Here is a 14,411-nt window from a genome sequence, read left to right on the forward strand (position 1 = left end):
TGGTTCCACATGGTTGACGTATAAGCGATCTGACAAACATCTTCAAAAGCGATTAGACATGTTGACTTTCATGAGCATGTTATTTTCTTGTGAACTCTTGTCATATACTCTCATTGGACCTTTCACTTGATGTAGGCTTCTAGTTGGATGATCATTTGGTGACTTTCTATTGGACCATTTTCTCATTTGTCTTGAGTGAACTTTCAAGACTTGTTGTGAAGCATGATTTAAACGGCCACTTTTGTAATATTTGAATGATGACATCACTTGTGATGTCACCTAGGTGATGTCACTCGTGATGTCATCCCCGATCAGATCCGCACCGTAGCCTAGACTTGACACTAAAACGAAGCCGACAGATGACTGCACCAACAGAAAAAGAGTAGAAGACGAAGATCCGGTCAACTACATGAAGGTCATCGACTCAAGCTCGGATGATGCCCTCCGACGGTGTAGCATGGGATGCAAAACATCCCACTTGGGTAACATATGACTAGGCTTTGGGTCTAGCCAAGGACCCTTATAAACGTGGCGCACGACGGAGGCATTCCGCAGATCTATCCTTAGTTTAGTTTAGATTAATTTTTATGGTTTCTAGTTTAGTTTTGATTTTCAGGAATAACACACACTCGGGATGGTGAAGGATAACAAGGGAAACTTGCACCAGTGCCCCATGCATGAAAACAAGGCCATCCGACAAATTTTTCTTCGTTACAGCAAGTTCAGCACGGGCCATGCCCGCCCAACACGGCCCCGTCCTACACAATCTGCAGAAAATGCCCAGTTCAGGTAACTGGACACGGGGCGTGTTCTGTTTCTTTTTACAACTTTTGTTATTGGCACTTAAACACGTGGCCGTGCCCGGACACCACGGGGCCGTGTCCAGACGCCCAGTAACATAAAATTTTGCTTCTTCACACCTTTTACACATTCAATCAACCTAAAAACTTATTTTTGGGACACATTGAGGACAATGTGTAATTTAAGTGTGGGGGGGGGGGAGATGCTAAAACTTTGAATCTTGCAAGTCCTAATTAACAAGCCTTACACAAAACTCTATTGGAACCGCTAATCACCCCAAATTTTTTTCAAAAATTTTCATTTTTTTCAACTTGTCTAGGTTTGAGTTGGGAATTTCAAAATTCTAAAAAGGTTATATTTTTACAAATTTACAACCGATAGCGTCGTGATAAAAAGAACCAACATAAGAAAATTATGAAACGGCATGACAAACTTAGTTAAAATTTGATTATATATACTTGATCACATAAAAACCCATTCCCACAAAAGTGAGTTTTGAGCCTTTATTGAGCATACAAATACAAATCTTTAAACTAAATGCTCATTTTTCGTTTCTTGTGTGAATAGCCGCTTGGTTCTTACAACTCTAGAACTTGCCACGACGATACATTCCCGGTCCTTACCAACTTAAACCCGAGTAAGTAAATGATGGAGGCATTAGGACTAACCCTTTTTATTTCTACACCATTATTTTTTCTTTTTTTTTACCACCTACCCAAAATCCCCCTAGTTAACCCCTTTGAGCCTAAACCTTTTCATTTCTTAACCCAAAACCAAACACCCTTTTTAACCGCCTAAACCTTTTTTTCTTTTTAAACCCTTTATTTTAGTAACAAAGCTCGGTTTTTCTTAATGACTTGAATATATATATATATATATATATATATATATATATATATATATATATATATAATGAGGATGAAGTCCAAGAAATAAACAAACAAGTTTATCAAAAACAACTTTGTTTGAAAGAAATGCTTCATCAAAATAAAAAGTTTTGAAAAATATCGAGTCTTATGAAAACCGACGCTTTTTACGCTTTTCGCCCTTTTTCTAACCACTAACCCAACCACTCACCTTTAGCTCAAGCCTAACCCTTCACCCAAAAAGTCCTCTTGATATTTACAAAGGTGTATAGTTAAAAAGGAGGAGGATTGATTGCTTGGCAAGCTGTAGGAGTAAGTTCCATGCCGCTCTCGAGTGATTCACTAAAAATACACCTTCGGCCGAGTGTTGAGTGATCCCCCGTGAGGTATGTGAACTTATATATAAATGGAATTTAAAAAAAAAGGCATGTTATGCCCTAATAAGTAATTTATCTTATGAAACATTTTTAATAAATAATGACGAATAGGATTGTAAATAAATAAAAATAAAACTTAATAAAGAATCTTGGAAATCCCGACACTCTATGACAAGCCCAAAAACCTTCTCTTCTACCCATTCCATTTGGGAGTGTAAAGCCACATTATAAAGAGTTTTGCTTGAGGACAAGCAAAGATTCAAGTGTGGGGGTATTTGATATGCACAAAATGCAACATATAAATTACATCAATTATGGCATAAACCTAACCCTTTTTTTGTACTAATGTTGGAAAAAGTGTGTTTTTGTCTTCCTTTTGTATTTTCAGGATTAAATGAGCTCAAATGAACAAAAGAAGCAAAAAGGCAGCTAAATCTAACATAGATACAAGAAAAGGAACAAACGTGGCATGCCTGACCCCCCGACAGCATCTTCCCAAGCAAAACAATAGAACAGAAGGCTGAACACGCCCCGTGCTCAGTGAGCACGGGGGCGTGCCCAAGTGTTAGCAGAAAAGACAAAGTTGTAGAAGCTTCTATCGCCCACCACGGGGCCGTGCTCAGCGGACACGGGGCCGTGGTCAATTATAAGATTCGCAGAATCCAGGCAAATCTTGATAGTACAGATACGCTTCTGCACATGGGGTCGTGCTCAACGGACACGGGGGCGTGGTCAACTAATGCGGACAAACTGCAATTAATGAAGAAAGAGAGAAGGATGGACACGGGGCCGTGCCCAACGGACACGGGGCCGTGCCCGAGCTTCTGTTCAGCCTATAAATAGGAGTCCTTAGATCACTTGCAACTCATCCCTTGGCACACCACCTCTCTCACACTTCACCCACCACCACCACCCACCACCATCACAACACCATCATCCACCACCATCATCCATCGTCCATCATAGAGTGTGTGAGTCGTCTCGTGTAACACCTCGAAAAATTTCGTCCAATAATGTCTTGACACGTGTCATAAGGTTCCGGTATGTGAAAGTATACTTTAGAGGGACTAAAAGTGACAAACAGTGAAAACTATGGAACGTAAGGGTCCAAAGTGTCAACAATGGATAAATAGACTCTATGATAACCCTACATAATGTTTATAACCTTAAACGGAAGGTTCATGGATCATACGACGCGGAAATTGCACAAAAGTGAGGAATTGCAAACTATAGGGGCCAAAAGTGTCAACATGTTTAATTTATACCTCTGAGTGAACTTTTGGCAGACCCAAAGCTTTGAGAAGCTAAAATCTACTCACTAGAATATGTGGTAAAAATTTCGTGAAGTTTCGATAACGTATGAGAAAGTTATGGCCAAAACCGTACTTGAAGGACTAAAAGCGTCAACGTCGAATTTCATGGCTTTTCGGTTGAGTGCAAAGTTATCCGAGGACATTACCATGTTGGTAAATGTCCCAAGGTTCTTAAAAACCAAGTTTGGGGGTTTACGAGTCAAAATAAGTAGCCGAAACATCGCGTGCAAGGACAGGGACCAAAGCTGCCAAGTTTGAAAGTTGTTTGGCTGATCAGCAGGTCAGGCGACCCGCCTGGACAGGCCCAAGCGGGCCGCGTGAGACTATCAGGTACAGAAATTCGCGAAAATTGCATTTTGGGTCCGAATTTGAAGTGGTAAACAGCTCATGGCACCTCCAAAAGCTCCAATAAACATCCTTGCATGCCTATGGCAACAGTAACCTATCCTCAACCTCTGATTTCCTCTTTAAATCAGATCAAAAGATCATTTCTTTGGCATTCTCATTGTGACCAAGAAGCTCTCAACTCTCAAGACTTTCTGGAGCAAATCTGAACGACAAGGCCACCTCTAAGGGTTAACTAAGCTTCATTAGGACCTTTGTAAGCTTCTATATCAGTCTCTAATTCGTTCTTGCTTTGATTATTAGTAAAAGTCAAAACCGTTGTTCTTGTAGTTTGACTTTTTGATTAAACGAGTTTTACTCAGTCATTTCTCAAATCGAAACCACATATATGTTGGTATTTATGTGAGAAACAAACCCTCAAAAGGGTATTCTCTGATTCCCACTTTATGCATGCTAATTGTCGAGTCAAACTTGTTTCTAAAAAGTCAACAGAAGTTGTTTTTGCAAAAATAAGCTTAAATGGTAATGTAGATGACATGCAATCCGTTTGATCATCAAAAATAACTTATAAGGGATATAAGAATGTGTTTTATCATCATCAACTCGACAATCTTTAGTATAAATACGAATCGGAACCGAAAGTCTTGTAAAACGACTTTTTCGTAGACTATCGATTCGGATTCGTACATGCATGTTTGAGATCTGTATTAGAGAGTATTTTTGACCATTTTTATTTTGGTAAAACTCTCTGGAATTTTTGTTGCGTGAGTCTATGCTTAGCCGATTCATTTGCATGTTTCCGATTTATGCTTAAAGTTGACTATTTTGCCCTTTTTGATATAAAACGTGATTTTTGGAAAAGTGAAAGAGTAGAAATCTTTATTTCTAATATATAAACTTGCACCGAAAATTTGAGATCAGTTGGTGGTCCAGATTTTGAGTTATGGCCGATATCGTAAAACTATATCTTAAAGTTACATAAACGGCGCATTTAGCGTATAACCTATTTCAGGCCACGTTTTGATATAAAACTTTTTACCCACTGATGTTATATAATATTTTGGGATTTTTGATGATTTTTATTTAATTTTTGGCTGAACGGATCTTAGATCACTTAGTCGGTTCGGTTAATACCGATTTTGACCGTTTAAGCCATAAAATGAGTTTTATACATTCTTTTGACCCGAAACCTTTTTCTACTGATTTTAATTGTTAAATAAATTATTTTAAGCATTCTGGAAATACAAAAATCTCAGCTTTCCTTTGAAAACCCGGAAACGGCGTTAAATCGTATTTTTAGCGTTTTTAGCGCATAGTAAGCGTTATACTCATTTTAAACATATAAGACTCATACCTACTGATGTAATTAGTATATTTTCATATAATAACAGTAAGTATAAATGTTTGAACACAGATTTCCAGTTTTGGCAGTTTTAGCCCTTGTGAAATTACTAAAATACCCCTACGGTGCATAGTTTGATTTTAAATATTAAGCTTGGTGTATGGGTCATACCCTACTGTTATAATATGTTAAATGAAGTATATTTGCTGTATAATTCAGACCCAAAACTCAGATTTCTAATTTGACTCTTTTATAATCTTTTAAATGACCAAAATGCCCTTCTAAGGCATAAATTGAGTTTAAAATTATTCCGGGCAATATAGAACATAACTTACTGATGTTATATCATATTTAAAGCATATTATCTCAGGGAACTTGCATTTGACTCTCTTGGCTACCCGTAACGCCCTTTTAGCGTTCGGTTCGGTTTACGTAACTAGTTTGCGTAAATTGACCGAGACGGGTCAAACGTTATCATTTTTATCTCAAAATCCAGAATGTATTTAGTATACCCATATTATACAAGTATTCAAACTTGTCGGGTCTAAATCACATTCTATCCGGTCTTTCGCTTAATCGTGCGTTTGTACCGTATCGTCCTTAAAACTAGCCGGTCAAAGCTTAGGCTTAAATAAAGACCCGTTAGAAATCTAATAGGTTATTATAAACCTTTGTTCCAGATTAGGAGGCCCAGTAAAAGCTATCTACACTTACCAATTGTGAACCATACTTGCTCAGGTAAATACATTTTGACTTCTTTTCCCTATACGGGCTTGGGGTACGGTATATAGTATACCGCTTGATCGAGCGCACAAATCCTGCGCCTTATGGGTGTACAGTCTTGAATAGTTTGTGCGACTCGTTTAAACAGTCTTGTCTTACTTTAGGCTTTGGGGGGGTTATTGACCGTGTCCCGGATATCCTTGGCATTATCTTACGAGATGGCCACGACCAGAGCACGGGGTGTAGGCGTACACCCGGCGTGTATAACTCTTTAATGTGGTGTGTCATTTAATCTTTAGCCCGGACAGCAGATCCCGGGCCACCAAAAGTACGAGTGCATGTAATTCGTTCACAAGTTTATATTGCATAAATATCCCAAGTTAATAAAAATATTTATGCCTTGTGCATTTAAATCAATTTTCAATCATTTTCAAAATGAGTCAGTCGATTTGTATTTACCAGTGTAAACTGACGTATTTTTCCCGAAAGGTTAAGTGCAGGTACTATACGAAATAGGCTGGCTGTTTCCTAAGAGCGTCCACTATAGTCTCGCAAGCTCGGACGACAAATAACTGTTGAACAATTTATTCTTATTTTTATTTGATCCGCCTGTGGATCCGTTTCAACTACTTATGATGTTTACTATGTCATTTTAATTAAAGTTGAAATGTATCTATTCTGCTTCCGCTGTGCATTATTATATTGTGTTGTTTGTCTATGACGATGCCAACTACGTCACTGTACCCCACACCGGGCCCACCGGTGACACGTGGAGATCGGGGTGTGACAGGTTGGTATCAGAGCCAACGCTGAGTGAATTAAACACTAGTCTTTTGTGTTTGATCTCAGTTACACAATTGCACATTCCTCGATTTTCGAGTCTAGACAAAGAACTTAGGAAATGTTCGACATTTCGTTTATTTTATCTTTATTTTATTTTTAACTTTGCCTTATATATTTGGTTGTGCAACTTGTTTAGTTTTTGACAGGTTCATCATGCCGCCACGTATGCGAGGACGAGGAGGATTCGCCACATCACATGACCACGAGGCAGGACCCTCACACAGGCGAGCCCCATCAGCTTCGCACAACACTGCAGCCCATGATCTTTGGAGATCATTCGCCGAGCCAGCCAGGCACTCGGTATCTTTGAGCACCTCGCCATCCCTACCCCACTCATTTGGGCCCCATTCTGAAAATGGACCCCATGACTCCCATGGATCTTTCATTCCATTACACCAGTCACCTCACCACTACCCAGCACCAGCTTATCAGGGCCTATACAACCCTGATGCTTACTTGGATGAACCAGTGGGTCATAACCCACTAGGACCTGAAGACCACTTCTCTGGTGGTAACGAGATGGAGGTCGACGAGGACACTGACCCTTCCCTGCCACCATCCGGCACGCCTAACCATCCCATTGAGATATCGGATGGGTCACCATACAGGGGATCACCATTCAATGGTGTTGACAGCTACGAGGAGAGGTTTAAGCAGCACGATTGGTTTTATACCCCCAGCCACCACAACTCTCCCATGCACCAGTCTTACCACGGTTCTCCCGTGCATTCGCAGCACCACTCTCAGCAGCAGCAGCTTCAGCAACCGCCCTTACAGCAGGACCTATCTGAGGCCTTTTGGCGCGACGTGATTACTCCGTCGCCACCACCACCACCGGTTTTACCTCCTCCGCCTCAGAGGCCAAGGAGGAACGCGCGTATGTCTACGCGAGGAGGGATTCGCATTGCCACCCCTCGACATTCAGGTAGCGGCCGCTACTCGCCGCTCCACGAGGAGTCAGAGATGGGAGAGTCTCAGCATCCCGTCTCAGAGGTTACTTCTGCGACTATTGCGCCACTACCGCCGCAGAACTTTGGAGAGCCCATCCCTGCGTATGCTAGCGCAGCACAGTTCAACCCTTTCGAGCTGACTTTTCCTCCCGGTTATGATTATACGGGAGATCCCTACTGGTTAGCTTCAGGCTACAACCCTCTCAATCAGGAGAGTACTTTTGGAGGTCCCTGGGCTACGGGACAATCCGCTTTTGGATTCCCACCGCAGGGATACCAGCAGCCGCAGCCTCCACAGCCACAGCAGTATCAGCCACCGCCGCCGGCGCCGATGATGTCGCCACCGCAGGTCCAAGAAATCCTGCAAGGGATACATGACGTGCGACGGGAATTGCAAAATGACCGCCGACACAACCGCGGTATGTTCAAGAAGATGGTTGACTTGATCAAGGGTAAGAGTAAGAAGGATTATTAAATCCTTTGTTGTTAGCTCTTTTACTCATGTCCCTGCGTGGACATTTATTCCTGTATTCTACCCCTGCGTGGGTATATTTCTCTTATTCTACCCCTGCGTGGGTATGTTGTTCTGTTAACCCCTGCGTGGGTTTGTTTTGTTTTATCTGTTGTTGTTGTTATTTGTTTAGCCCCTGCGCGGGCATGTTATTCATGTTATTTGAATTAAAGTCCCGTTTAGGGCAAAGATGTACTAGTTACTTTATTTAAAATTTGAAATGATTAATTTGAATTTCTCATTTTATTTATGTGCATGAATATAATATTCAAATAAATGGAAAATATCAATTTTTATTTGATTTGCCATTTTATAAGAATCTTAGTAAGGTAGAACCTAGCTTGAATGCCTTATTAACAGGCCTAGCCAATATGGTAAAACCTGGTTGAAAAGATTCAAATCTCTGTTAACATCTGAAAACATGTTAACATTCCTGGCCAAGCGTGATCTGTAAAATCACACAAGCCACCCTTTTTAATAAATTATCTACAGATTATATCTGTACACAAGTCTGTTTATGACTTGATACCTACGGGTTATGACTATGTCATATAGTGGCAGTTGTGGTTTATGACTCCCTGCCTAGTAAAGGATTATTTGTTTAATTATACAATGCTAATCCTATAAAAATCTAAATTTATAATTTAGTAAGTTGTCCGAAGTGACTAGGCCTATTGTGCCAATATATATATTTCATTCCATAATAAAGTTGCTAATAAAAGCCCTGAATGAAATTTATTAAATTAACTATTATGGTTATTAATACCATGGTTAATAAATCGTCTAGAACGATAATACTGTTAGGTTTCTAAATAAGACCTTGTCCTTTTATGTAGCTTAAAGCTACATGGCCAAATCGGAGGAGACCAACAGTCATTCTGGAGAACACCCAGATAATACCAGGATTCACGTCACTTGGTGAAGAATTGCAAGCACTGATAGATAACGCTGTTGCCAAAGCTATGGATAGGAAATTCAGGGAATCTAGCGGTACTCGGAGTAGGACCCGAACAGTGTCGCACGTAAAGCCCAAGACTCATTCTGAGGCTCATAGTAAGCCACCTTCTAAAAAGAGTGAGCCAAAGAAGGATGAGGAGGATAATCACTCCTCCAACCACAGCAGTATTCCTAAGCAAGAAATCAAGCTGAAGCATGATACGCACAGCAAGTCCTGTACGTACAAGTATTTCGTTTCATGCAAACCCAGGGACTTTACTGGGGAAAAAGGAGCAGTTGATTGCATGACGTGGATTGATGAGATGGATACAGTTGTTGACATCAGCGGGTGTGCTGATAGGGACGTCGTGAAGTACGTGTCCCAGTCGTTCAAGGGAGATGCGTTAGCATGGTGGAAGTCACTCCTACAAGCTGCCGGTAAGGCCACACTGTACGGTATGTCATGGGAACAGTTTGTGGCCCTGATCAAAGAGAATTTCTGCCCGCAGCATGAGGTCGAAAGGATTGAATCGGATTTCGTATCTCTGGTTATGAAGAACCTCGATTGTCAAGCGTATCTTACTACGTTCAACACTTTATCTCGGTTAGTGCCTTATCTGGTGACCCCGGAGCCGCGAAGGATTGCTCGATTTATTGGGGGTCTGGCACCGAAGATAAAGGCAAGCGTCAAGGCTTCAAGGCCTACGACATTTAGATCCGTAGCTGATCTATCCCTCTCCCTCACTCAAGATGTAGTCAGATTGAGAGCTATGAAGACCTCAGAGGAAAACAAAAGGAAACGTGAGGATGACACCTCACGAAGATCTGAGAAACGACACAGAGGAAACAACGACCATAGGAAAGGGTCGGGATCTAAGAAAGGAGATCATCAATCGGGTGAGAGACCCAGATGCAAGACCTGCAAGAGACACCATTTTGGGAAATGTCGTTTGGAGACGAAATCCCAGTCTCAAGAAAAGCGATGTGGAATCTGCAAGTCCACAGACCATAAGGCATTGGATTGCAAGAGGATGAAGGATGCAACTTGTTTTGGTTGCAACGAGAAAGGGCACATTCGGCCCAATTGCCCGAAGAATGCGAAGAAAGCTGATGATGGGAAGAAGACTAATGCGAGAGTCTTCAGAATGGACGCCAAGGAAGCAGTTCTTGATGACAACGTCATTACAGGTACGTTTCTTGTAAATGATGTTTTTGCTAGAGTCCTATTTGATTCAGGAGCGGATAAGTCATTTGTAGATGATAAGTTTTGTAAATTGTTAAACCTTCCTGTTAAAACCTTAAGTGTGAAATATGAGGTGGAATTAGCCGATGGAACCATAGAAACCGCCTCGACTGTTCTAGATGGATGTGTTATATCCATTAGGAATCATTCTTTCCCGTTATCCTTGCTTCCCTTTAAGCTAGCTGGATTCGATATAGTGATAGGCATGGATTGGTTAGCGCAAAACCAAGCCCAGATTGTGTGCAACAGAAAGCAAGTAGTAGTGAAGACTCCGTCTGGTGAGTCACTTACTATTCAAGGAGATACCCAGCATGGATTGCCTGAGCAAGTGTCCATGCTCAAAGCATCCAGATGCATGCAGAAAGGATGTGTCATCTATATGGCACAAGTTACCATTGATGAGCCGAAGCCGAAGATTGAAGATATCCCTGTTATCTCAGAATACCCTAAGGTATTCCCTGAAGAACTACCCGGTTTGCCACCGGATAGGCAAGTGGAGTTTCGGACAGACATCATTCCAGGCGCTGCGCCTGTAGCAAGAGCACCATACAGATTGGCACCAACGGAGATGAAGGAGTTGAGGACGCAGTTGGATGATTTGTTAGCTAAAGCTTTTATTAGACCTAGCTCGTCTCCTTGGGGAGCGCCAATCTTGTTCGTTAAAAAGAAGGATGGATCGATGCGTCTGTGCATCGATTACCGTGAGCTTAATAAGGTCACTATCAAGAATAGGTATCCGTTACCCAGGATCGACGATCTGTTCGATCAGTTGCAAGGAGCAAGCTATTTCTCCAAAATCGACCTGAGGTCAGGTTATCACCAGTTGAAGGTCAAGGAGGAAGACGTACACAAGACAGCGTTTAGGACTCGTTATGGACATTACGAGTTCCTAGTGATGCCGTTTGGGCTCACCAACGCACCAGCCGCATTCATGGATCTCATGAATCGTGTCTGCAAGCCCTATCTAGATAAATTCGTTATCGTCTTTATTGACGACATCCTTATCTACTCGAAGAGCCAAGCTGACCATGAGAAACACCTTCGTTGTATTCTCAAACTTCTGCATCAAGAGAAGCTTTATGCCAAATTTTCGAAGTGTGAATTTTGGCTTCGAGAAGTCCAGTTTCTTGGCCATGTGGTAAGCGAGCGTGGTATCCAAGTAGATCCCGCTAAAGTAGAAGCAGTCATGAACTGGCAGGAGCCGAAGACTCCTACCGAGATTCGCAGTTTCCTCGGATTGGCAGGATATTATAGGCGATTTATCGAGAACTTTTCAAGAATTGTTGCGCCCCTAACTTCGTTGACTCGTAAGAAGATTAAGTTCGATTGGGGCCCTAAGCAGCAGGAATCCTTCGACATTTTGAAGAAAAAGCTGAGCAATGCTCCAGTGTTGACTTTGCCAGATGGCATAGAAGAATTTGTGGTGTACTGTGACGCATCACATACTGGTATGGGCTGTGTACTCATGCAGAGAGGCAAAGTCATTGCCTACGCTTCTCGACAATTAAAGGTGCACGAGAAGAACTACACCACCCACGATTTGGAATTGGGTGCAGTTGTATTTGCTTTGAAACTATGGAGATATTACTTGTATGGAACCAAGTGTATAATATATTCAGATCACAAGAGTCTTCAGCATCTGTTCAATCAGAAGGAATTGAACATGCGTCAAAGGCGATGGATGGAAACTTTAAATGATTATGACTATGAGATAAGATACCATCCAGGCAAGGCAAATGTAGTTGCCGACACCTTAAGCAGAAAGGAAAGGGTGAAACCAATCAGAATCAATGCCAAGCGCATTGAAATAAGAAATAATTTGAATGAAAGGCTGTTAGCTGCACAGAAGGAAGCTGTGTTGGAAGCTAACTATCCTGCAGAGAAGTTAGGAGTAACTGAGGAGCAGTTATCCTACGACAAAGATGGAATGCTACGACTAAACGGACGAATATGGGTTCCAGTTTATGGAGGACTTCGGGATGTTATCCTCCAGGAAGCCCACAGCTCTAAATATTCCGTTCATCCTGGAGCTGATAAGATGTACCAGGATTTGAAAGCAAACTACTGGTGGATTGGTTTGAAAAAGTCAGTAGCTGAGCATGTAGCTAAATGTTTGACTTGAGCGCAAGTCAAGGCTGAGCATCAGAAGCCGTCAGGTTTGCTTCAACAACCTGAAATTCCCAAGTGGAAATGGGAAATGGTGACAATGGATTTCATCACCAAGTTGCCGAAGACGAAAAAGGGAAATGATACCATATGGGTCATAGTAGATAGACTGACTAAGTCAGCTAATTTTCTACCCATCAAGGAGACGTATAGCTCCGATATGTTAGCTCAATTATACGTCGATAAGATTGTAGCGCTACATGGTATACCTATATCTATTATCTCTGATAGAGATACTAGATATACGTCACATTTTTGGAAGAGTTTCCAGCAATCGTTGGGCACTCGTTTGAATTTTAGTACGGCTTATCATCCTCAGACTGATGGTCAGAGTGAGCGTACTATTCAAACTTTGGAAGACATGCTTCGTGCATGTGCGATTGACTTGGGTGGTAGTTGGGATAAGAACCTACCGCTAATTGAATTCTCCTACAACAATAGCTACCATTCCAGCATAAAGGCTGCGCCTTTTGAGGCCTTATACGGTAGAAAGTGTAGATCGCCCATTTGTTGGGCAGAAGTTGGAGATGTCCAGTTGTCAGGACCAGATATCGTTTTTGAGACGACGGACAAGATCGTGCAGATACGTGATCGTTTGAAAGCTGCCAGGGATAGGCAGAAAAGTTATGCGGATCCTAAGCGCAAAGATTTTCACTTCGATGTAGGTGATAAGGTATTGCTTAAAGTATCGCCCTGGAAGGGTGTGATGCGATTTGGTAAGAAAGGCAAGCTAAGCCCGAGATACATAGGACCTTTCGAGATTATCGAACGTGTCGGGTCAGTCGCTTACAAGTTAAACTTGCCTGAAGAGCTTAGTGCTATTCATAATGTGTTTCACATCTGTAATTTGAAGAAGTTTTTCGCTGACGATTCACTGGTTATACCACATACGGATATACACATAGATGAGAGTTTGAAATTCGTAGAAAAACCTTTGTCGATTGAGGATCGACAGGTGAAAAAGCTTCGAAGGAAGCACGTGCCTATTGTTAAGGTCAAATGGGATGCCCGTAGAGGTCCCGAATACACGTGGGAAGTGGAATCCACGATGCAAGAGAAATATCCTCATTTGTTTCAGTAAATCTCGAGGTCGAGATTTCTTTTAAGGGGGTGAGGATGTAACACCTCGAAAAATTTCGTCCAATAATGTCTTGACACGTGTCATAAGGTTCCGGTATGTGAAAGTATACTTTAGAGGGACTAAAAGTGACAAACAATGAAAACTATGGAACGTAAGGGTCCAAAGTGTCAACAATGGATAAATAGACTCTATGATAACCCTACATAATGTTTATAACCTTAAACGGATGGTTCATGGATCATACGACGCGGAAATTGCACAAAAGTGAGGAATTGCAAACTATAGGGGCCAAAAGTGTCAACATGTTTAATTTATACCTCTGAGTGAACTTTTGGCAGACCCAAAGCTTTGAGAAGGTAAAATCTACTCACTAGAATATGTGGTAAAAATTTCGTGAAGTTTCGATAACGTATGAGAAAGTTATGGCCAAAACCGTACTTGAAGGACTAAAAGCGTCAACGTCGAATTTCATGGCTTTTCGGTTGAGCGCAAAGTTATCCGAGGACATTACCATGTTGGTAAATGTCCCAAGGTTCTTAAAAACCAAGTTTGGGGGTTTACGAGTCAAAATAAGTAGCCGAAACATCGCGTGCAAGGACAGGGACCAAAGCTGCCAAGTTTGAAAGTTGTTTGGCTGATCAGCAGGTCAGGCGACCCGCCTGGACAGGCCCAAGCGGGCCGCGTGAGACTATCAGGTACAGAAATTCGCGAAAATTGCATTTTGGGTCCGAATTTGAAGTGGTAAACAGCTCATGGCACCTCCAAAAGCTCCAATAAACATCCTTGCATGCCTATGGCAACAGTAACCTATCCTCAACCTCTGATTTCCTCTTTAAATCAGATCAAAAGATCATTTCTTTGGCATTCTCATTGTGACCAAGAAGCTCTCAACTCTCAAGAACACTCTCAAGACT

This window comes from Helianthus annuus, chromosome 14 (genome assembly GCF_002127325.2).
Source record: "Helianthus annuus cultivar XRQ/B chromosome 14, HanXRQr2.0-SUNRISE, whole genome shotgun sequence".
Lineage (NCBI taxonomy): Eukaryota > Viridiplantae > Streptophyta > Magnoliopsida > Asterales > Asteraceae > Helianthus > Helianthus annuus.